Source organism: Nipponia nippon, unplaced genomic scaffold, assembly GCF_047370975.1.
Source record: "Nipponia nippon isolate SJK-2023a ecotype South Korea unplaced genomic scaffold, ASM4737097v1 scaffold_5, whole genome shotgun sequence".
In the NCBI taxonomy this organism is placed as follows: Eukaryota; Metazoa; Chordata; class Aves; order Pelecaniformes; family Threskiornithidae; genus Nipponia; species Nipponia nippon.
The window spans coordinates 99878196-99903964 of NW_028262369.1; the positions used below are offsets into that span (position 1 = coordinate 99878196).

Sequence of the window (25769 nt, forward strand, 5' to 3'; positions counted from 1 at the left end):
AAAGGGTCAGAGAAAGGGGCTAAAGAAAAGGCTAACCACAATTAATGGTTTGCCTTCACCACTTATACAGTGGAAATGTGAAAATGAAATACATGAATGTGAATAGCTTCATTGTGGGATGGTGATCTTTTCTGTCAAGATCTAATCTGTATTAACTCTCTAGCACTGAGCTGGATCCTCTCAAATCCAGCTCCCAGGAAGAAAGAGTCCACCAGCTTCATTGGGAAGAGCAGAGACCTCTTCCAGTCTCCCAAACTTATGCATGCCTTAGTGAGACCACGATTATGGAGACAGTCATGCCAAATAAAATGCTCCTCACAGAGGCACAAAATAAATCTTGCAGCCTTTGCAGTTCAAGCTATCGGGGGCAATTTCTAGTTTTGACAATTATACAATTATCACATGAACTGCCAACATATTTGCAAATGCACAATGACATCATTAATATTCTCAACAAGGAAAGCACACTAATGTCATAGACTGGAGCATTAATATCACTGTGCAATGTGATTCACCATACAGTTTAATTAAAGTATGCAAAGTATTTTTGTTTATGTAAAGCACAACAGAGACCATCGGCATCATTCACTGGTAGAGTATTCTGCTTCAAGTACAGAGCCACTCCTGCTACATAAGAGACCTTGCATCCAAAACCTGAGGTCTCCCTGTTTTTCTAACATCTGGGCTTATTCCCAGAGAATATCCCCCCCAGGGAGGTGGATCCCGTACCAGTACAAACCATCACTGCGCTGATGTGTTTTTAAACTAAAAATAACACTTAGATCTAAGGTTCTCTTAATTTTCAGGCATTTTCTGAGCTCTGCACCTAATATGTTGACATGAGACATCAGCACCAAAACACTGATTTGCAGGGGCTGGGTAGGGAGGAATGTGAGCAAGAAGGAGCTTTTGTTGGTTTTACTTTATTGAAGGTAAAAAGACTCTCCCTCTTCCCTCTTTGTCACTCCATCATCGTTTAATATTTTCACCAAGGCTTGGTTTCAGAGCAAAACTGGAGTGCAACCTGGTGGGCAGGCAGTCTCTGCAAACCTCCCTTCGGGGGTGACTGGTGGCCAGACAAGACCTGGTCTCCTGCCAGGCTCTGCAGCGTGGCAGCGGGAGCGCGTGGCATGTCCCCAGGTGTCATCACAACCCTGCGTGGCCAGCTTGAGGTGGCCAAGTGGGGACCAACTTCTCTTCAGGGCTGGGAGCACCCTCCTCGTCCATAACGTCCAGGGGCTCGCACACACTCTCGGGTATTTCACAGAGGTGATCGAGACTGAACTGCTGTCACAGTGCTGGTCATCGTGTATTGCACTCCTTATCATATAAGAGATGCAGATTATATACACTTGAGACAGACACCTTGCTTCTGTAGTGCAAACTCAGTAGCACTGTTTAACACATACTCAGATAAAATATTGCTAACTGGAGTCATAAATTGAAGCCAGATACTGTACTAGAATTAAACCATTAACTGGTAAATCAGCTGCTAAGTAGCCCATATTCCTTTTAATACTAGATTCTTAATGCTAGATTTAAACAGTAATACATATTTGACAAAAGCTTATTCAAAATATTCGAGTGACTAGAAACACGGGGAGCTGGCTGCAGCCTGCTGCTTTCTGAAGTTTATCTGAGACCGAGTCGAACTGAGCTCCAAACAAAGACTGCAACAGGAGCCAGTTGTTGACACTCTGCATCACGTGTCGCATATTAAATGATTCATCAAATGCTGTGTCACAACCCGTATGAAGTCTTTTAAAAATGGATCCTTCCTCCTTTCGTTAGATTTTAGCTGCAAAGAATATCTGGATAAATCTAGACTTCCTTGAACAACCTTCTTTTTCTGAAACCACACCCCTTTTAATGCAAACATTCAACCCAAAGTTATTAGAAAGAGCACCGGTCACTAAATTTCGGTAAATAGTACACTAGCATATTTGGACATCCTAATGGAGCTCTGCTGTAAGGACTCCCTGAATTTTATGAATAAAATTTATCCAGGACGTTTTGGAAAACTAAATAATAGATGAGTAAATAATTTTACTGGCTGATATGGAAAGGCGATGTGTTATTGTAACCTGCCTTGTATGCTCCTTGTAAAGTACTGTAAATTATGATTTTAAATTATGATGTTAGATTAGGTTTTCTGCAGCTTAATATATTGTAATATAATATAATTGCTAAATGCAAATGAGATACTGTACGGCTTTTCCATAGAGTTGTTCATGAAAGCCAAGCATTTTACATATTACAGTGAAGTGCATGTTATTAAGAAACAAATTATAATGAAGCTTAATTTAGTTGGGAGACAAGATACCGTAGCCTTATCACGGTTGACAATGTAGTAAGGTATCTTATAGAGCTATTATACCAACTTATGTGCAGCTCAAGTATCTCCAGCACAAACGTACACAGGCAACAGCACCGTACCTTTTAAGACTCGCATGTGATCTCATTACCTTAAAGTCAAGTAATACTATAAAGTCATCAATTTGGCTTCAAATACACTCTGTGATCATGACTGACAAATGCTCTTTTCAAAATAACAAATACAAAGCTGATTAGCATTCAAATACTGCACACTTGGAGCGAAGTTTGGGCAGAAGGCACATTTCAACTGCTTCGAACACGGCGCAGGATCAAGTGCAGAGCCGGAATCAACACAAGAGTTAAAAACAACAAAATCAGTCGCCTCGCAGCGCCGCTTGCTAAGTGCTCACGATGGCTATTACAGACAAAACTGCCTTTTGTACCCGCGGACCTGTAACCCACCCCAACAGGCAAAGAGCTCCTGCTTTTCCGTCTTCATTTTCATCAGCAAGTCACAAAAACCAATAGTTACTGGTAGACACGCCAGGAGAATGCACTCCCTAAATAATACATTGGCTTGTAAATTGTCCACCAGACCATAAATTTCAAAAGAAAAACTGAAATGCGTTTTTTCAGCGTTTTCTAAGCAGCGTTCCCTCCACACAGAGCACACAGCAGCACCCCCACGTCCTCCCAAAAGCACAGGCACCAATGGGTTTGTTACAGAGCAGGAAAAACCTGCTCCAAAGCAATTCATTATTAATGCCAGAATATTCTTGCTAAACAGTTCTGATTATTTCACAAGAAAGAGGTCAAGGTATTGGAGAAAGGGATTTAATCAAATAAACTCTCAATCTCTCTCCAAATAGCATTTTCATCCGGCTGCATGTAAATTCATCAGATGACTAGCCTCCAAATGCACAGGCAAGGTTAATCCGCTATGACTGTTAAAACTTCTGTGATATGCCTATTGAATAAAGATTTAAAATAGGGTGAACCACGCGGGTTACCCCAAACTGTTTTCTATTTCTTCTCTCCCTTAAAGTTTTGCCCCGAATCCCATCATTTCCATTGGCAGAAGAGGAGCTGAAACCCCCCGCCTCGGGCTGCACTTTTGGCACCCCACAAAGAACTCTCTGTTTTGCATTTGCTGCTCAACTGCCTGGATTCTGATGGCTACCAACAGCTACCCCACAGCGAAGAATCTGACCTGAGCAGAAGGCGAAGGGGGAATCCTGGACTATCAGAAACACTTCATACATCGCTGGAGCACTCGTGCTGGAAAACAAAGCAGCAAAGAGTTGTCATTAACGGAGAGGAAATGGAATTTCTCTCTTATTCTGAATTCGGTATAGCGCCGCTTTGCTTAACTAAGGAGCCAAGGAATTTATCACAGTCCTATCCCAAGGTGAATTTAGTGGCAAACACTAATAATCCCTCTTGGAAACCTAGCGCTTATTAGACCAACCCTGCCTCCTAGCAGTGTAAATCACTGTTTATTTTTAAAAAGGATCTTTGTGAACTTCGTGTTTAAACATGGGATTATGATATAGCTGTGAACAACATATTCAGTCATAAATGAAGAACTGCAATTTTTGGTTTTGTTTTTAAAAAAAAAAAAAAATCCCAAATGGTTATTGACATAGAGTAATGAAAAAAAAAGGGAAACCGAAATACAGCAGGCAGGCAGGATTATTTTTACTAATATTTTTTGCTTTCTTTACCCTAAGTCTGGCCACAGAATCTGTATTTAGCGGAACATACTGTAAATGTCTTCGTGAAATCAATTCAGATTTATGAGTGAGAAAGCGTGCTTGATGAGAGCCACGGCTTTATGCAGACAAGCCCTCCCAGCCTCATTCCAGCACACACGCCCCAAGCACAGTCTTCAGATGCTTAACAATCTCCAAGTAAGCTAATGGTACACCTTTCTTCTCCTTTTCTTTTTTAAAATGGCCATTCTAATTTATTTATGCTACAGATGCAGTATGCACCTAAATAACCTACACCTAAGCAGTTTCTTTGCCTCCTTCTTCAAGGAGTGCGAGACGACATTTCCTCTGTTTAAAATCAGCGAGGATTCTTAATGGTATACGATCTATATCCCTCGTTTAGGAGTCAGGCAGCAGTTAAAAACTCCACCTTGTCCAGATAAAAAGTGTTTTGATGCTGGTATTCTCTGCCCCCTTTGCTCCAAGCACCTTTCTCGAATCTCAGACACCATTTTACATGAGGATGCTTTCTAAAAAGCAAAATGTAACTGTCTAATTAAGAGCGGAATGATTGGCTAGTTCATGGACTCTGTGACAGTTATGACAAATACACATATTGGCATAGCCCTAACCTCACTTCACAGTTTGCAACACAAAGATGGTATTTTCAGAAATGTGCAGAACACTCTGATACAAAGCTTCACCTTGTCTAGTGCTATTCCATTTAATTTTTTATTAACTGCCTGAACATATGCCATTCTAGAAGAGGGTAATAGTTACAAAATGTCAGCAGAAACATTTAAACTGCTAAAATGTAAATGATTTTATAAATTTGTAATGAAAGGTAATTGTCATGTGGGAAAAGTAACAGAAAAACAGATATGTGTAAATGTAAAACTGGTAAAAAATACAGCTTACTGGTCGAAGGTAGCAAAATTTAAGTGTATTTTAATGACCATTGTAAGTAGTATTTAAATAAAATTAGATTCATAAGCAGAAAATGTGAATTCTATAATATTTTATTTTCTAACATTAGTAAAGTTCATAATAATGAAAAGACCTCATGGAACTTTAATGCGCCTAAATTCATTAAACAGTAGGACATTAAGATTCCTCACCTCATTTTAAAAAACAAATAAATCAAGTCAGATAACATAAATACAAAGCATTTGCCAGCCTCGGTGCAGCCCGGCTTTAAAAGAACAATATTAGAACGCGGTTAGTTAGTTTCTTTACTTTCCGCTAAAATGAAAAACAATTTGGTGATTAATCCCTTCAGCGATGCAGTGCTGGGTCAGTGCTCTCGGAGATGTCAGGAAGGAGAAGACCAGGGCGAAGAAGGGAGTTTTGCTTCAGCCACCACACAGAGCAACCACCTTCCAGTTAGGTTTGCGGGCAACCATCTTTAAATGCTTGAGCTGTTCTGCGTGGCCATGACAAGATTTGCAATTCTCCACGTTTATTTACACACCATCACCCCAACTAGACATCACATGGAAGTGGCATGGTCGCGGCTGACCCCAGGGTAGTCCCTGTCTCTGCCGATCCAATTTCATCCTGCTCGGCAATTGAACTGCAGTCAGCCCGCCCAGGATGCATGCACACTGCTCCGCGCCGCAATAAAATTAGCAGAAGCTTGTCAGGGTATATTTTCTAGTTTTACACTGACAGACACTGGACAAATATGTCTGCTTTTCAGAAATCCATAGAGGTTTCTACTCTCCTGAAATGTATATCAGCCGGGTGTATTTGCAAGTCTGTGTGTGCCTGCATGGCGAGAACCTGCGAGGGCTGGCTGCGCGATGGCGTGGCACTCCCCACAGGCTTTTATTTTGGGGGGTTTTCTCCTCCCTAGGCTATGTAAAAAGCACTAAACTACCAGTCATTTGTATTTTTATTGTGTTTTCCTACAACCGCTCCTGCTTAAGATTGGACACACAGAACGAGTTCTTCAGCCAGAAATTAATAGAACATAAATCCATCATATTTCGAAAGCAAAAGTTGGGGGGGAGGAACGGCTATTTGCAGTGTGCAATAGGTACACGAATTACCTCCAGAGGAGATGGTACCTACACTTCACCTAAGAGCTCACCTGCAAAACTGCTGGCTTCGTGAGTAAAATCTGCTTTAATTTTTTTAAACGCTTTTGCAAATAAACTAAAGAAAACGATCGTTTGTTTGAAAATCTGACACCAAGGGAGGCTGACACAGTAAATAGAAGAAATCTACCAACTGTAATGGGAACATCTTTAAATAAAACCACCTAATATGTTTTGTAATCTACACCAATGTAATTTTATTAGATATTCAGTGCAGTTCTTACATCAAACAGCCTCAGAAGCCCCAGGATCATTTTATATTCACTGGAAGACAGAAAGAAATCCAAAACCTAGTTAAATAAATTGTTCATTTATTCCTTTCCTTTTATGCACCAAGATCTACATGTGGTCATTAATTATAAAGAGACTATTATAGCACCATATTTTCATTCAATACGATGTCCTGGTATATATCAAAGAAGTCCCATAATTAAAACAGAAGGGCCACAATGACAATTAAAATTACAATCTATATGGGGAAAGAAAGTACAGTTCTGCAATTTTTCACCCTGTCACTGTCAGCACCGGGGGATATTCCAGTCACGTCTCTTGTAAAGCAGCCTAAATTCTTCTTCACCAATGCAACCTCAAAAGCATTATCAGCACCTAAGCAAAAGCCTATGCAAGTATAATTTAATACCAAGCCACAGTTTGCAAGTAATAGCGTATAAAGTGATATTTAAGTGGTGTTTTAAGCACACTTCTGATGGCTACAGCCGCTTTTTACTGGTAAATGCGTTTTCCTTTGAGTAGTGATTATGAGTCCTGGGTGAAGAGGTCCTGTGTGCAGGTCTGCCTGTAAGCCTTACTTCCAGCTGCCAATCTTTACTTCACAGTGAAGAAAAAGCCACATAGCACCTTGTTCTTACTCTTGTATGCTGTCATCCCCTGAGCCTGATAACTGCAAAATCATTTCCACATAACACTTTTCTGCTTCTGCCTCTTAAACCTCGAGACCTACACATTGTGCACGCACTTGCACCCCCGGCAGCCAGCCCCCCAGAAGCCGCTGCCTCTGAACCGCCGGCCTCTTCCCGCAGACTATTTTTAACACTTATCCCGGTAAATATCTGCATTAATGGAGTACAGGGCTCTTGTGCAGCAATATGTATTTGCTACAATTTATTGTCTATAAAAGTCACGAGCGGTGAATTATTACTGTTAAAACTGTGTTTTTCTTTATAATAACTTTAAACCGAGCACTCATATATGAAGCATGCAATGGAGATGGAGAAGGTTTTGTATAATAAAATGGTGACATGGTCATTTTTCCCAGTTTTGCATTACACAGACACACTCATGCATGGTGCTTTTTAAATTCTTATTATATGTGAGGTCAGGGGGTCGAATGTCAGAAAGTACTGTTAATTTCACGGGGTTAGGGGAAAGTAAATTCAGAGGGAATACAGATCACTTAGCACAGAAAAGCAGCTCCTCTGAAGTTTGGTTTTACATTTGTTAACCATATCCTTCAGCTGACGAACCATTGAGACCAGGGTGACATTCTGGTCCCCGGTATAATGGCTTGACACGCTGCGGGGAGAGCGGGATGCCGGCGGAGGGGCCAGCTGCCGCTGCCCCGAGCCAGCGGAGCACCGAGGCTCCACGCAACTGGAACCGAGCAAAGCGTGTTGCCATTTGGGCTGCGATGTTTAAATTATAGAGAAAGCAGTCAAGATGTCTTAAAGTTCAATCTGACAAGAAATGTAAAATATATTTCTGTCTGCATTCGTCGGGAAGGGAGCATCTTGCAGCGTGGGGTATCGCTACCCAGAGTCCTTTTAAAGCGCTTCCTAATATATCATCGAAGCCTGAAGATGTTACAGGCACTCGGAGTACTGGGGTTGGGTTTGCTTTGCTGTACAATGCGCTGATGGGTTGCCATTTTTTTTTTTTCTTTTGGTGGTTGTTGATGTTTGGGGTTTGGTTTATTTTTTTTTTCCCCCAGCTCTGCCAGTGGCAAAATAAAATTGTGGAAAATGGAAGAAATTTTAGACAATGCCTCTTGGTTTCACAAACAAGAGGGAACAGGCGATAAAACATGGTGCCAGAGCTGCTCTTTTGCCGAGACAAATCCAAATGTTGCTTTTTTTTATAAAAAGCCATTTGCTTGATAAAAGCCACCTTACTCACAAACAGTTTAATTTAAACACATTAAAAATGTGAGGATATCCTACATCGAAGATGTTAAAGACCTTTTTGCCATCGTCTCTACTGAAAGTCGAACTTAAAAGAGCAGCGCCGTAAGGCCCACGCTATACATCCATTTGTGAAAGGTACAAAAGGGGAAAAAATTCCCCAACAAAACAGCTAAATTTAACCAAATGACTGCAAAGAGCCATTTTAAGAGGCAGCCGGGATTACTCCCTGTAAGCAGTCCATGGGCTCGGGCTGAAGCTGGGGTGGGTTTGGGTTTATGCATTGGTGTCTTTTGCAAGATTCCTCTGACTCAAAACTCAAACCAGGCTCAGCTGCCCCCTTGTAATTACATTTTAATGACTTAGGCTGGGTGTTTGTGTTTTGGCAGCATATTTAATAGTGTTAGCATTTAAATGGTCACAGCCAGACTCCGAAGGGCAGAGCTCGCTGCCGTTCAGGGTGAAGTTCACCCTTCTGGTGCGGCTGCTCATCAGAGGAGCTGCCGTCAGCCAGGACGGAGCTCGGCCCAGCCTCCGGGGAGCCAGCTTCTCCCCAGACTCTGCTCCATAGATGTAAGGTCTAAGGAGCAGAACGGGATCCATAGAAATATTTTGAATCTATGGACAGTGGTTTTTGCAGATGCCCAGGTCTGGAAACAGAGCAAGCCTCATGCCCAGCTTTTGTCTTCCTCGGTACCAAGAGATGCCAAGGACACATGACCGAGTTCACCGTTATCCCTCTCTTCCAAATAAACAATCCCTCTAACCACTCAGGCAAACAGTGAAGTGGCAAATGCAACACACACACATATATATATGTTATTAAAGATGCATTATTAACTTTGTAGTGGCATATTTCACTAGCTGCCTTTTATAATTAAAAACTTTTTTTCTCCAATCCCCTTTCCTGCAAGTAGCCTGTTGCCTGAAGATTTAATCCTTCATTACCAGTTAAAACAAAATCACCAATTAGGCACATGAACACGTCTGTATTAATCTCATTAAGGTGATGGCACCAAATAAATTGGAACTATTTTTGTGCTTTTACTGTATTCCTATGGCTTTATCAGGCCCTGTGGTCATATACAAAGACCTTGCAGCTTAGTCATTTAGAGTCATTCGGTTGTGGACTAAATGTGGCATTACCATCTATGGCTGAAAATTGCTTTCAGCTTTTAAACTGCACTGACTAGTCTGTAGTTAATCTTAGATCATTCACTCGCAAAATTAAATGAGCCAGAACGATGGTCTTTTTTTTTTTTTTTTGTAAAATAATACATCACAAAACACTTATTTGCCCTGCCCAAAAGAGAGATCAAATTCATTTAAAATCCCATAAACCAGAGTTGTGAATTTTTAATTTTATTTAGTAGCACAGAAATAGAGGGTAAGCTATCTTTCCACAGCACATCATTGCTATAAATTTACATATAGAACATAGTTTGATGCCTAACCAACCTTTAATCTACCTTTGATGTATACTCCTACTTCAGTACGGATCACGTGATACACCTTATTAATGCAAATGTAAGAAGGACTGTTTTGGATCTCTGATGTAATTAGCCATAAACCACACTTAAAAGGAAAAAAGAAAAAAAAAAAAAAAGTACTTCTTTTGTCACTACGGTGGCACGCAGACTCGCACGTGGAGACGGAGATGCTCCAAAGAGGGCTCCAGCCACCCAACCACGGCGGGGCCCTCGCCCCAGCCTCCGGCTTTATTATACATGGATTATCTGTTCAGCTCTTACGAGCATCGCACTGGACGAAAGCAAAGGTGAGGCAGTGCCTGATTAGTTCTTAAATTTCCAAACAGCACAAGTAACGAAGCAATTAATGCCTGATCCTGCTGCCATCGAAATCAATGGAAATTTTGCATCTTAACTTAATATTCAGGCCACCTTCTTCAGGCCCCCCTTAGGGCCGGCATTTGCCCCAATGGCCCACCACCGCTGCTCTCTCCCGTTTGCCCTGTTATTATTATTCCTGCGTTGCAAATTGCGTACGGCCGTAACGGCAAGCCTGGCTGCGGCTTCCCCTGGCGCGTGGGCACAAGTGGTCGGGGTAGGTTGTAAATGGGTTCGGTGGCTCCCACGGTGCTTCGCCGAGCTCCGGGGTTATGTGGTGGAAATCAGGTTCGTGCTCCTCCGTCAGCGGGGCCGCCCTCGCTTGACAGGGGCAGCCCAGGGCTCTGGGCTCCGGCAGAGAAATGCAATGAATAAATAAACAAACAACCAACCAGCCAGCCAAATCGGGAACGGCCGTGACCGAAAGCCAGGGATGATGTTGACATCATCAAGGGAGAATAAGAAAACCAGTAGTCTATTGGGTTTTAATTTCTTAACAGACAATATAGTAGTTTATTCCTCTCTAATGACAGCACGAGAGATCTGGATCCTATTCTGCCGCGTATAAACTACTCCCAGTCACAGGGAACAATAACTGCTGCCCAGCCTACCCACCGCGCTGCTCGTGCTTCATCCCCAACAGATTGACAGGTTCTGTTATTTCACTGAATCACGTTTCTAAGTTAACTACAATGGTCTGGTTTATGCCATATCCACGTGCAAGTTAGAGGACTGACAAGAGTGAGGGAAAGAAGAAAAAAAACAAACAAAACAAAACAAAACAAACCATACCAAACCAAAAAACCAAAACCACAAACATTTGTTCCAGTTTGCATTTGCTTTGCTGCAAATTTGCTGCGTTCTCCGAAAACTTTCCCAGCACGGAGAGGACGGGAAAGCAGGGAGGGCGCCGGCAGAGCGGAGCAGAGCGCTCCGGTCCCCGCTCCGGGCTGGCAGGCTCTGCTCTTCGCTGCAGCGACCGGCTCTGTAAGAGCTGGTGCATGCAGGCTTGTCTTCCCGGCTAGCAGCTGTATAGCAACCTCCCGTTCTACCTATCAGCGTGCTTCGCAGATTTCATCATCTGGTTATTTTAAAACAAATATTAAGATTATATTTCTCAGTAATTTTTAATAATGATTTTTTTTTTCAGAAATCCAAGTTTACTCCAATCGCATTTCTCTCTCTGTCAGTAAGGGTATCCAGAAATGAAAAATTTTCATTTGCATAAAATAATATTCTAATACAAAACTGCTACTCTATTCTCATAAAAATATATTTTTATCTGGTAGGTTTTACTCTTCAGAAGAAAATCTGCATATTTTGTTTATTCTCAGAAATATTTTTTTTTTAATAGCCTGAACCAAATAATTTCTCATTTTTACAGGCTTCACTTCACTTTTCTCACAGTGAATAAATTGCAACTTATTTCCATGAAATTCACAGATGACACAGATCTTTATTTTGCATAAAGGCATAGAGAAGTGTCTAATATCTTCAATATTCATCCGCTAAGTGGACATTTGCATTGGGTTAGAATGGAGAAGGAGCCCCGGCCCTCCCGCGGTGACAGCTGTACGGAGGGATGACATCTGACAGCTGTGACAGTGCTGACGGGAGGCTGGGATGGCTCCCGCATCCGTGATCCAATTACGGCACACATCCCTCTGACAGGGCCGGCAGCCCGCTCCCGCGCCGGGGAGGACAGTATTGATCTCTTGTCAGAGCCCGCCTGCCCGCCTGCAATTGTGCCTCGCTGAACTTTGCGATGCCGGAGCACCCTCGGAAACGAGCGGGGCGGCCAGGTTAGGGGATTCAGGTGCAGAGAGAGGGGCAAAGGGTGCCGGCTAAACGCTCCCGACGCCGGCACGTCACCGCACGCTGACAGCCCAATCATGCCCGCCGAGCCCGGCCGATCGAGCCGGCGGCCGCCGGCGCTAATGGAGAGACAGCTCTTTGCGGTTAGCCGGGTGATCCTGCACGATGAAAAGGCCACTGCAATTAGCGCAGGCGGGTCGGCTGGGCCGGTGACAGCCGCCCAGATGGGGTAATGGCAGCTGCCAATAACGCTAACTCCCCGAAAACAGACAATTAGCCCTTGGATCCTCCCGCACGCCACCTCGATACGGCACCATCGCGCCCAAACGAACTACCTGGCCCGAGGCCACCTCCACCTCCCGTCCCGCAGCCCGGCGTGGCAGCCACGCACCAGGTTACGGAGCCAGAGCCCTCGATTCAACGGTAAAAAGTGATGAGAAACGCAAAGAGTGAAACTAGGGCCGACACCCTTAGCACATCAGGCAAAAGGGCACGGTACATCTTTTGTTTGGCCACTGTTTTATGCCACACTGTAATTAAAAACTAACAAATATTTTATTTCATCATGTTATTGAAAAGTTTCTATGTGATGTCTAATAGTTACAAAGCAAAATTAAAGAGCCTTATTACACCACTGCTTTCTCCATAGGATAGTCCAATACCTCAGAGCCTGATCCAGCACCCTCATATATTCCAGACTAAACAGAGACCAGGATTTTAACCTGCACCCAAGGAACAGGTTGAGAATGGCAAAATAGAGAGGACCCAGGAGCACATGGACGCTTCAAAGCATTTGGACAAAAATAGAGGCAATAGCAGAAAAGCTCCCTGCAAGCAACCAAAGACCTTCGCATGAGTGGTGGTCCTGGACTGCTGGGGAAGCGGGACGTGTAAACGCATCGTCACGACAGCGCAGGTACGTAATTCTTCACAGGTATCAGAAGGAATTACAAAATTAAGCCCTTCTTTTTCAAGCGCGTAAGGAAGCCATCATACCTGTGTTTCTTCCCATTCTGCTTTGGTATTTTATCTTAATCTGCATGGGAAGAGACCATGCCCAGTCTCATATGGTAATTCAAATATCATTACTACTTGGTCCAACTTTTTTTTGATAAGGCTTCTCAGCAGCAACCACATGTTGCCAGCTAGATGTCATTATAAACAAAGTTATTGATTACCTCACTAGAGCTGGATTTGAACCTGCAGACAAACTGCGACTTGCTACCATGCTATGATTTTATTGATCAGAGCAATCCAGCTGCCAGTGCTTTCTGGGGAGTAAAAAATAAAATAAATAAATTAAAAAAAAAAAAAAAAAAAAAGAGCCTGAATACATCTTCGCTTTGCCCACACATGAAACAAAACACAATTTTTCAGCCTGAAGTACAATTTTTTTTTTTTTTCCCTTTCTTCTCCAAAATCCTTTAATGGTAAAGCCACATATCTCCTCATCTCACAACAAAGCCTTCAGGTCTGCCGGCTTTGGGATGAGACTGCAACCATTCCCCACCACTCTGTCCAAATTCCCAAGGGGGTTGTGGTCACCAATGTTTCATTAAAAAACAAAAAAAATCCTCAGTTCTATTTTATTAAGTTTAGAGCGCTCTGGAAACAGAGTTGTGCCATTTATACACTTTGGTCACTGCTTCAAATCAAAACATTGCCCGGCTATTCAAACCAAAACGTTGCTTCACGAGGGCTTTTCGGTCCAGGCCCCAGCCAGGTTGTTTCACAGAGTTTCTTAAGGAATGGAGGGAGGTTCATTCAAACGTCTTGTCCTACAGCAGCTCGCTTCTTCTCTTTGCTGTTACGAATCACATCCCCCAGTAGGTTTCAGGGGCTATTGGAGATGCATGTTATTCCGTCGCTAAAATTGTCCACTCTTACAATTTAACCCACTGCTGTCTTGGAGTGAAAACGCCTGAGAAGTTGAGCACCAAGTCTGAGCTCAGCCTCCCCGTGCATCTCACCACCAGCATCACCTCCTCCTGTCTCGGCAGCCTTTGACCAGAAACTCAGTAGCATAAACCCCAAAGCTTCGTATAAATTCATTGAACAAAGTTTTTCCGAAAATAAAATTTCCCTCCCTGAGATCATTTACTCCTGAGAGTAATGCTTACCCACAGGATAAACACCGATCTGAGAAACACACTTCACAAAGGCAAATGGAAAGGAAATGAAAAATTCTGCAAGGTGTTAATCAGAAAGCATGGCAAAATGCACAAGCAAGAATTTAAAAAGCAAATTGCTTCAAATCTGTTTGAAAATGCTATTCACACCTCCCAAGCAAAGCAGTCAGTGCTTTTTGTTGTTGTTTGTTTTTTGGTGGTGTTTTTTTTTCTGCTGACACAGTTTTACTCGGAAACAAAAATATTTCAAGGTAGAAACTGTTACTTTAGCAGCCTCCCAGAAAAAGTGGGATCTGAATCCTGCTCGTCACCAGGAAAAAGCTGCTCAGAGCTCGAGCTGGTGGAATATCATGTACAATGGAAAAAATTCTAGAGAATTTTCTTTCGGATTTTTTAAAATAAAAACAGGAATTAAGCTTTACACCTGAGTTAGTGAAGTGTCATCTTTGAGAGAAGTGTCACACATTCAGTTCTGCAGACAAGACCAGAGACACCCCAATCTGTACAGAAACTAGGAAGACTACGGAGACAAAACCTTGACTATGTAAATCAATAAAGCCATTGCACTGAACTCAACATTTTACCTTAGATGCCACCTTTGATTTTCATTTTGTTAGCCTGAGTACCAGGGCTGTTACATCTGTGGGCTGTACTTCTGCATCAGCATCAGCCTCATCGTAATCCGTTCAACACTCTTCCCTCTGTACGTGCTTGGTAGGTCACACATGGGAAGCCCATAACGCAGCCACCACATTAGCAGGTTTGGACATGGGTGTTCTAGATGTATGCATCCATATCCTTATTGCCAGCATATTACCTCTGCCTACTTTTTATCATTGTGGTAATAGCTGAATAGTTTCATCTAAAGTCATTAAGAAGAACTACAATGGTTACAGGTGGCTTTACTAAGGAAGAGGGAAGAAAAGCATCTCAAGGAACACGAAAACGTGGTAGAGGTTTTAGTGTACCTCATTAATTCGTCCTGGATTGCAGACATTCTTTGATTGTGATACTCTTTAATGGCAATTCTTAATTGTTGACATTAAAAAATATGCTGAGCTGAGCAAAGAGACGAATTCTGGCTACAGTGCAGACGTTACTTCCTATTCTCAAAAATTAAGCATAACGGGCACAGTGGCTTAATAACCTCTCTCAAGAACCATAGTTCAATCCCAAGTGCCATCAGAAAGGTTAGGTATTTAAATCTTGGCAAATAGGCAGTTTATGAATTTCAGTGCACATGGACAACTTAGTCAAGTCTTGAGACTATGGAAAATCTAGAAAAGGACTCCTCTCCTACATAAAAGCAAAGATGCCGACACAGATAGGCTTCTTCCAACATATGGATTTAATTAATATTATGCAACAAAGTGCTGCGATCCCAAAATTCAGTCCACTTTTCTGACCACCTCAGAAGAAGTCCAAATGTATTCAGCTCAGCTGTAGCTGCTTCTATCACCTACTGTGCCATGCTGGGGTATGGATTGCACTGTCAGATGTGGGACATGCTCTCTGTTGACCAACGTGGAAATATGGAACGTGTCCTTTCAGAGGGAGAAAATAAGGGTATAGAAAGACTGCTGGGGACAAGGCGAATTGCACTGACCAGGAGGCGCAGCTCTGGTCACTGTACTCAGGCCAGCCTGCTTGGTAATGCCTACAGTAAACCTATACACAGAAATGAGACATTCATAGTTAAGCCATGTCTACTTCTCTGGATGCTCTTGTTACGGAATGAAGTAAATATAAAATGTAGCAGAACCAGCTGCATTCACAAGCAGAGGACCCCTTCCCTGGGCTGGGCTCTGATACACAGCTGTGATACCAGCAGCGTGGGAAAGCTAAGATACTGCTACGGGAAGGAAGGTACCCACGTTATTCTGCTTACAAGAAACCAAATAAAACTGCTAAGATAAAGATGTCTTGAGAAAGAAAGTAGAAACCTGGAGAGCAAAAGGAAAGCAAGGAACTGGAAGACTGGAGAGTTGATATTCCTTCCTCCTGGGTTTATCCTCACCTTCCTCTCTTGGCTGTGTAACATATTTTAACAATATTTTATTACATTTACTACCTGTAATTAATGTATTTATTCTAATAGCACACGCATTAGTTAAGAGAGAGAGAACCCTTTTGCTTTCGCAAAGACCCACTTTGCACGAGGAGCCGCATCCCAGCTGTGACCAGAAGGACGTGCTGCTGCTGCTGGCACGGGCAGGGCATTGACACACAGAGCGGCTGCACCAACCGCATCTGCGGGCAAACGTTACACCAGACCGAACAGTCCATATCGATACAGGGAATGAGGTAGCACTTCAGGTGAACTTATATTATGGTAAGTTATATGATATGTGCTACATATCACATTTTTCTTGTTCCTATCCAACACCTTCAGAGTTTCCTTCCATTCATATTGTCACAGAAAACAAGCTCCACTTATAGTCCTTCACGTGGATGACTTGCACATTGTTTCAGCTATACGTTATTTTACCTTTTTCTCTCACTCTTACAGATGAGAGCCTTAAATCCTGGTACCTGCTATTGCTACAGTGTTCAGGAGCTGCTAAGTTCAAGTTTCATTCAAGATATTACTCTTGCCTTGAAAAATTGGAAGTTATAAACTGTTTCAGATCATGCTATATAAATATCTCAGGTCTGAATTAATCTGCAAAGTTTGTTAGAAATGAAGGTCAGGACTTGAATTCACAGCAATTAGAATAATTGATATTTTCATGGTATCAGCCTCCTTTTCCTGATTATCAACTTCCATGGTGCTAACACCTAAAAAGTTTGCCCCTCTGACCCTGCTTGAGTTTAGATGTAGATTCTCTAATGTTGAGAATATGTATCTGCATTACTTTTTGTAAGTCAAATGAAATTTGTTTTAGAAAACATCATGAAGAGAAAATATGTATGCAGAAATATATAATTTTACATATTTTAATTAAATATTATAGCTAAGTAAAATCCTGATCTGGATTCTGCCTTCTCCAACCTTTGCCTCAACACTTAATGCAATTTATTAATGGCGTTCTGACCTACGAGGTAACTAACTAGGAGATCAACTTCCAGCACAAACTGCTGGGAATAACCTTGCCAGTATTCAGCTATTTAGTGAAAGCAAGGACAGAAGGCTGATCTGGTAGTGGGAGGCCTGAAAAGAAAAAAAAAATTCCATTCCCCGAGATCCCTTCAAAGAGAAAGTCATGGTGGTCATCAGAGTCAGATCCAAGAGATCCTTGATTAAAGATAGCGATTGACAGTTCTACTAGCATACACACACACACAAAAAAAAAAAAAAAAAATATATATATCTGTCATCAATACTGACAAATATTCAGTCTCTCTACAAATCCACAGGCATTTCAATATGAGAACTGATAGAAACCCAGTGAAACAGAAGAAACTGGAACTTTCAGAGCATCACTTCAACCACTCTTCAATATTCTTTCCCAATGAAGAGATTGGAGGCTGCGCAGCCATTAGAACTGAAAAGACGTCTCAGAGGTTTATAATTCACACAGAAACGTGGGATTTTTGTACTCTCTTTACCTTGAACCCAGCTAAAGTGCCAGAGTTGCCTATGATACATGCATTGACCCTGGTTATAGAAATGCTTTAGTCATTAATTACATAACAGTATGTCACTTGTAGCCTGCAAAGCCACCACGTTACTTGTGTGTGCACATGCAAGGAAGCAAATTCTTTCCTGTGTCCCCTCCTAATAACTTTGCAGACATCACCTAATTTCAGTCCAACTCAGCAGAATGGTAGACAAAGTATTCTAGTTCTTCCATATTTTATGAACCCAGTTGTCCAGGTAGGGGTGGGTTTTTTTCCCCCCCCAAGAAGGCGGATAAGTTGACCTAACAGCCACCAGAAAATCAACATGGGAAACAAACTGGGAAACCCGAGATCTGCTACTCATAAACAACTCATACTTTTACATTTTCCTGTTCAAAACACAGCTCCCATAAATGTAAATTGCGGCAAAGAGAGCCCAGCACTTCTCCAAATCACATTACAGTCACATGTCCATAAAAGCGGTCACTAGTTAAAGGCTTAGTTAATGTGACACCTATAAGGGCATCATTACCATCGTTATCCATCATTAAGAACAGAGCATTTGTGGGACAGCATGTCTAGTTCTGGAGCACGGTGCCCAAGAAAGATTAATTCAAAATGGAAGAACTATAAAGAAGATCAGGAAAGAAAACAGAAGTCTATTTGTGGAAAGAGGAGTGAAAGAGCCTGGCCAGCTCAATGAACAAAACGAAGACTGAAAAGTGATGTGATTTTTCATTTCTTTTTTATTTGTTAATGAAATAAATTAGGTGGTAGTAAATAGCTGAGAGCAAGAACATCTATTCAACTTTTAAAATATTGCTGTCAGTGGAAGAATTGGTGTAACCAGTTGGTGTAACCTGCCCATTAAAATATTTTCATTTAAAGGTGAATGATGGTTTTCTACAGTCAGAATAAAGTTCTGAAACAACATTTCATAAGGCCTAACTGAAGGGGAACACTAGTAAATTTTAATATAATTATATGATGTAGCTGCTTGAAAAACAGCAGCAGACTGACCATGATAGTCTTTCTGATCTTGTGTCCCTGTGAATAACGTCACACTGCAAATACATCCCAGGCATAGGAGAGCATCAAATTCATCAAAACCAGCTTCAGCTGCCCGGATCTCTCCTCAGAATCCCCTTCCACGTTTGCAACAAATAAGGCAAGAGGGAACAGCCTTCTCCATTATGCAATCTCGAGTCATCCTCTAAGTAGCTCAACCTTCCGAATTAAATAAAGCAAGGGTCCTATGACTTTGCAACCGTAATAATCATCTTTGCCATAGTTTTCCGAGTAAAACGCGCTAGCATATGCATAGTCAAACACACTTCATTGAATCTAATACCATTACAATCCTTTCCCCTTGAAAGGAAACTGCAGGCATGCGATTTCTGTACACAGTAGTTTTCTTATGGTCCAAAAATTACCAGAATTTAAAACACACAAGAGGAAAAAAAAACAAAACAGAGAGAAAGAGACAGTCAGTAAGTGGGAATTTTCCATACTCTAGATACATAGTGAAAAGGTAGAACAGTATAACCTTATTTTTTCTTGCTAATACACCTCAACTCTGACCTTCCTGAAAACCAGGACCTCCTGGGTAATATGGTAATTTAATGTGAGCGCTTATATGCCGATTTCTATGGAGTGGGTTGGCTTTGTGAAATACGACGTGGTTTACTTTTAAATAGAGCTCAGCTGAGACCTAGAAGGGAACTGGAAACAGGCCTCCAATGGAGAGAGATAAATGCCTAATTTACTGTCCCACTTAATCCAGCACTTTTTCCTTAAGTCATTATCTCCCATTCCTCATTATTGTGGCAGCACAGTCATGAAAGACATGTGCAGCGAGACCATGATTTGAGTACTTCTGTTTACAATAGCCACAATTTATCATTAAAAAAAACAGTATAGCTGAGCTGCTACATGAAATATTAAAGATAAATAGGATAAGGTCTGGTAATCTATGTTCCAGCTCAGCTGTACCTTTACCTGGAGAATATCATACACAACTGTAGCTGGAAAATCTGTTTCACAGAGCATCATTTGAACAGTCATGTGGATTATGGAGAAGACAAGCAGCGCAAGTTGAGCATCAGGCAGCATTTCAACATCCTTTTCTACTGGTTGTATTTTTTATACATTTGCAAGAGGTAGTATGACACACATAGAATATCAGGAATACTCTAAGCAGGCAAACTGACAACCTGGTTCACTTGGGTCTTCTCTGGACGGCGGTCTGGATGGAGAGCACCACGCGAGACACCTCCCAGTAACTCCAGTGGGCTGCTGCCAAAGCCAGTCCCACAGCTGGTGCTTCATCCCAGGTTGGCAGCCTGAAATCTAAATCTAGCCTGTAAGGCTACAAGGACACTGGATCTTATGCAAAGGGTGAACGGAGACTGCAGAGCCTGCAACCGGCTGCTGCGGGGGAGGCAGCGATGCTCTGCAGGATCAGAGCCCGCAGGGGCCCTGCCAAAGCCCTGCCGGGGGCGAGCCCCAGGAGGGCACGGGCTGCTAAGATGCTGCCGTGATCAGATGCGGCGGCCGTATTAAAACTGCTGCGGCCATTTAGGCTTCGACACACGTCTCCATCTTTTCATTGCACCTTGGCACTTGGCACTAAATGAGAATACCAGCCAGAAAAGACTGTCTCGTGTCCTAACATTTCAAGTATGCATATAAATTAAAATAGTCTCAAATTAAAAAAAAAATAGGATCCATAAGTTTGGATCACCTCAGGGCAACAGTAACTGACTTGTCATGTGCCCATTAAATTTGGTATTCATTAAGGACAATGGCTTTTTAGTACAACAAACCTGTGCAGCCCCTACCTCACTACAACATACGCCGCCCGGTCCCACAGACGTAAAGATCCTCTTCCCATCAACGGGCAAGTTAATTTACGCCATAGAAATTTCTTCACTTCACACATTTTAAAGTAGAAAAAGAAATATTCACTCACCAAATGGCTTTGCAAAATGACAAGTTGCAAGGCACAAAGTGTTTAACCCCTGGAAAATGTCTTGAGGGTGCTCTCCCGCTGTGAAACCTGCAGGGAAAAGCCCTCCGAGACCCCCTTCCCACCCGCCCCGGCAGGGCGGAGGCACACAAACAAAAGCCATCCTTTACAACTTTCCGAAATGGCAGTGTCTCAAAATGCAAATTAGCGAGTTAATTTCTTGCAAATTTCACATTAATTATTACTCTTTATCAGTTTAAATATTAGTGTCATATGTATGGTTATGGGGCTACTTGTCTGCGTATTTAGAACAGATGTTTCAAGAAATGTGGAGTGTAAATATTTATGGCTTAAAAGAAGAGACTTTGTAATTTAAAGAGCTCTACTAACGGTTCTCACACTGCCTTATTCCATACTTTGGAGAACCACTTTTCTGTCGGTTTGTTTTGGAGACAGTCAAGTGCTTATATGTACATGTAAACTGCCACTTGCAAATTCTGCTTTTCCAGCTCAAAATATCAAATATTCAACACATGCAGGCCTAGAACAGAAAATATGGTTTTCCAGAAAGAGATTTGCTCTTTCTTTTGTTCAGGTCTCACATCCTATCCCCTTTCCTTCTACTGTTTCCATGATGGAGATACTCAGCACCTTTCAAAATCAGGGCCAAAATACCTGAGCTGGGAAAATTAAAAATGAAGATACCCAAAGGCAGCTATCACTTGGCAGCCTTGGCTGACATTTTTCAGATCACATAATCCTAACCCAGCGTAAGAGTTATTCCTCTGTAATCAGACAGAAGAAATTGCAGCTGATTGCAGGACATATTTGGGCTCCTCAGCGAAGCCCCAGACACACCGAGGAGACCTTGCCACGCGTGTCAGGACAGGTCTGCTGTGTTGCTCAAGTCCTGGCGATGCAGCTCTTCCCACCGCACCCTCTGAACATCCCCCCGTTCTAAACATAATTGTACTTAACCTGTTTATCAAAAATTCATTACATGTAAATTTGATAGATAGTTCTCAATCTAGTAACGAAAGAGCTAAGTAAATTAACATCAGGCTGAGATTTAGTGAAAATTACCTAATCATTCAGAGCAGATATGAAATGCCAAACACGTGTTTTCTTTTTAACATTTGATGCAGATTAGACCCCGGCTGGGCAGGACCAGACAAACCGCACCACTGCCGCGTGTGTGGGGAGGGATGCGCCAACGCAGGCAGCGGCGAGCGGTGCAGCCGAGCGGCCCTCGCCTGCAAGATGATGAAGATTAGGCTATCGTACACTATTAACTTGGGATCCAGCATAAAACAGATCAGGTATATGCCTGTTGCCTGAAATCATTGTGCCGATGCTTGGAAGGAGCACACCTTCCAGATCCCGGTTCCCCATGCGTGCCCGCGCCATGCCAGCACCTCCCGAAAGTTGTTTGGGATGTAGACTGGCTCTGTTCCCTATTTCTGAGGCATCAGGGACAAAGCGGCTCCAACAAAGAATACAACGCTAGAAACCTTGACTACCAGCACTAGTAGCAATGACACATATTGCTGGTACGTTAGAAGGGACACGAAGACAAAGCAGAGAAGGGACTTGCCCAGCGTGCCTCTGCTGGCAGCCTTGGGCAAACCGTTCCCACTCAACTTCTTCAAAACGCCTTGCCCTCTACCCCTCTCATGCAAGCTGTTGTAAAGTGTTTCTCAATTTTATTGCTGTTTTGATCAAGTATGCCAAGTCAGCAGCTTTCAGTGCTGGTTTTGCTCGTTTATTTGCTTGCAGGGGTGGGGTAAGGACACTGCCCACCCTATCAACAAAGTAAAGAAACAAACTCTCTAGGAAGTTCGGAGCTTCCAACTTGGAATCATTTTTTCTGTAACTATGTAAACAATAGAGAAAATTTTACACAGTGGAGGTAAATAAATAAATAATAAAACCTAAAGGATTTTTGCATTGAATAATATCTAAAAATATAACTCGGATGTGTAGAAGTTAAAGACTGTTATTAGCACACGCACACAAAAAAAAGAGATTTGTTCTAAAAGCCACTCAAAGGCAGACGCCTGCATATTTCTAAGAAATGAGGGAGAAAGAGTAGGAACTGTGGACTAAATGCTGGAAGGGGCAGGTCTCTGCTAAGTAGGGATGCTCCATCAGTGACGGTATGACTGGAATGGTCTCCTCTGTGGCCTGTTGGCTTCTGCAGAAGAAGATTATTTTAATGCAAGATGATTTGCTTAGTGGTTTTGAAACTTCTGAAGAAAAAAAAAAAGTGAGAAATTGGATGCCCTTATGGCTTCACTTATGCTTTCATAAGACAAATGTATCCTAAAACACACTGATAAAAGAGTCCCTGACTATTTATTTTTGCCTGGGATCTGGTTTCTGGTGGTTTCCTTACCTCCTTAAGCCTCAGCAAAAAGCGCAGGGAAACACCAGGACATGAAAAAAAAAAAAAAAAAACCAAAATAAAAAAGAAAAAAAAAACAACCACAAAGCATTTTATTTTAGGTCCAGCAAATATTTTGGTTCAAAGAAAAATAAACATGGTAGACAGTGGAAAACACACCCAATCACATCATTTCGGTTCCTACTCTATTTGTCTCCCTTCCCCCTGGTTTTCAGGTTGTCACCAATTTGGGAAAAACAACATTCACTCATCAACCCTGTTCTTTGGGAATTTTTTTTCTGAATATCAAATTTCTCATGAAGCTGATAAAACTATTAAATCTTCTAAAATTAAACATTTGTCAGAACAGTACAGAACAGAATGCAGAAACTGCATCCGACCCTCCTCCTTTCTGTCCCGCGTCCCATTGGAAAGCTCAAATGCTTTATTAAAAATGCGAGGATGCGTTAATCCTCAACACATTACAGCAGGAAAATACAGCCACCCCCATTTTTTTATAGAGAAAAAACTGTGCAACCCAGGAATACATTGCTGGGAGTAGCTTTCAGTGTGCCAGTGCAAACAGAAACGAGGTCTGTTGACACTGTCATCAGAGCAAAGATTACAAACTGGTTTAGATGTATTAGTGCTGGCGTTTGAATATGCTACCACATTTGCAACTTAGCAGCCTGCAGTTTCCATCCTTACTGAAAGAGTACCAGGAATAACAGACAATAGCAGTGGTCTATAACATTTTCCTTAATTACAGCACATTTCAGACTTTCTAATCACCTGCAAAGCCTATTAAGTCCATGTCTTTGTCAGCTCTCACTTAAAACTACCTCAGCCTCCAACAGACATTTTATTAAAGCCCTTCATGATTTCATGGGGCGAGCAAAATTTCCTGTATTCAGGCAAGCCTAAATACCAAAACCAGAACATTGCACAAACTTTTTTTCATTTCTTTCCCCTCCATGAGTTAGGACTTTTGCCACTCCTTGGGTACCCTCAATATATTTACAACAGCAGGACCACATTAACTCCAGAGGCATTTGTCTGAATGTCTGTGTGCAACAAGTCCAGCTCATCAGAATTAAGGTTTGCTAATGCGAGACTCTAACAAGTTTCAGAGCATGACAAATACCTTTATTGGATTTAATTGTTACCACTTACTTAGTCTTCTTACAGTTTTGCACTCATGTTTGTAAGAACTATGCAAGTGCTCAGCTGCTACGTCAATTGACATATTGTAAAATGATTAAATGAATAAATATTCGGCTATATGTATAAATGACCTATCCTAGGGGACAAGAGCCATTATTCACTGAGCATAATGCATCTCAAGGAAAGCAATGAAATTAATCAGAGGTCTGGAAAACCTGACATCTGAGGAAAGATTAAAAGAATTGGGGTTGTTTATCCTAAAAAAGAACATTTAGTGGAGGGCATGATAACAATTTTCAGCTATATCGACAGCTGTAGCAAAGATGGAAGGAAAATCAGTTTTTCACGTTTATGGTGGATTGGGCAAAAAAATAAGGGATATAAATTGCAGCAAGGGAGACTCAGGTCTCATGACAGGGAAAAAAAATAAATTTAACAACATGGGAGAGTAGAGCACTGGAACAGGTTTCTTGGGGAATTTCTAACACTGGAGAGTAGGGAGCATGTATACCTTGTCAGCAGCAAGATGGGTAAGGTGAACCGTGCCGGGAACATGGCCTCGCTGACATCCCCTGGTGCTTTTCCAGCCATGTTTTCCTATGAGCCTCACAAAAGCTCACTCTATTGGAGAGGAGTAGAATGTCTTACTAATTGAATGTCAAAGCAATTAAAGTGGGTATAGACTTCTCTCAACATTATCTTGACTTGATAAAATAAAGTTGTTTTGACAATGCACACTGACAATTCCTGATTTTCAACTGCAGCTATTTTTCTTGAGGCAAGACATGGAAAACGTTGAGACTTGAGAGTGAATTTTCAAAATATATGCAGAAACATTGTTTTCAGAATATGCCTATTAGACAAAACTAATCAGCGATTTTCAAGGTATTTCCATGATCATAGCTACTCCTAACCTAAAGCTTATTTCTCCCCACCCTTCTCACAAACACTACCGGACTGCTATGTGCAAAGCATTCTTAACGCTGTTTAACAGGTTTGCCTTCCAGACACGCTGAAGTTCATAAGTCCAGCCCACATGATGATAGCTGCAGTACTTAACACTAAAATTCAAATATCTCTTCATTTGCTAATATTCCCACATTCACTAGTATTTTAACCACACATGCTACATGCATAAACACAAAAAAATCAATAAATATCATTTTATTGGTACTTCTTGCATTTTTTTCCTTTCTCATCATCTTCTATCCAGACCCAATTCAATATTACCCTTAAACCATGGCAGTACGTCTCATGCATTGAAAGTGAGCTCACTAAGGTCACCTGACCAAGGAAAGACTCCAGCAATACAAAGCAAAAAAGAAGAAGAACTTGTGTTCAAATTGCTCATCCTCATCTAGGACAATGGGGACACTCAGGCGGAGCCCACTTCAGCTAGGCTTAATTCCCACTGAAGTCGGTTGCCAGGAACAGATACGTAAGCCTTGAACAAAGGACACAAGTGGCCACCCTGGCTATGACCGAAGACTCGTCTACCTCAGAGAAGAGTTTAAGCAGAGAGCTAACACCCAGTGATATTTCCCCAGAACACTTTCCCAGGAATTTAACTATTTGCAGCTCAGGGATTTCCTGAGCCAGAGGTCTGGCCTCTGTATTTAATAGCCTTCATCTCATCA

The 25769-nt window shown here is 41.9% G+C and overlaps 1 long non-coding RNA gene across 2 annotated transcripts in view; it reads right to left on the reverse strand.

Annotated features, from left to right (window-relative positions):
• Nucleotides 1-25769, reverse strand: part of LOC148052410 (uncharacterized) — a 65705-nt gene that overhangs the window by 13382 nt on the left and 26554 nt on the right. The window contains exons 2-3 of one of the 2 annotated variants that reach the window (XR_015699148.1): nucleotides 3527-3594; nucleotides 1026-1320 (exon numbers count right to left, since the gene is read on the reverse strand). This is a non-coding gene — a long non-coding RNA (uncharacterized LOC148052410). Of the gene's footprint in view, nucleotides 1-1025; nucleotides 1321-3526; nucleotides 3595-25769 lie in introns of those variants that run through there. The other variant, XR_015699149.1, reaches the window with a different exon arrangement.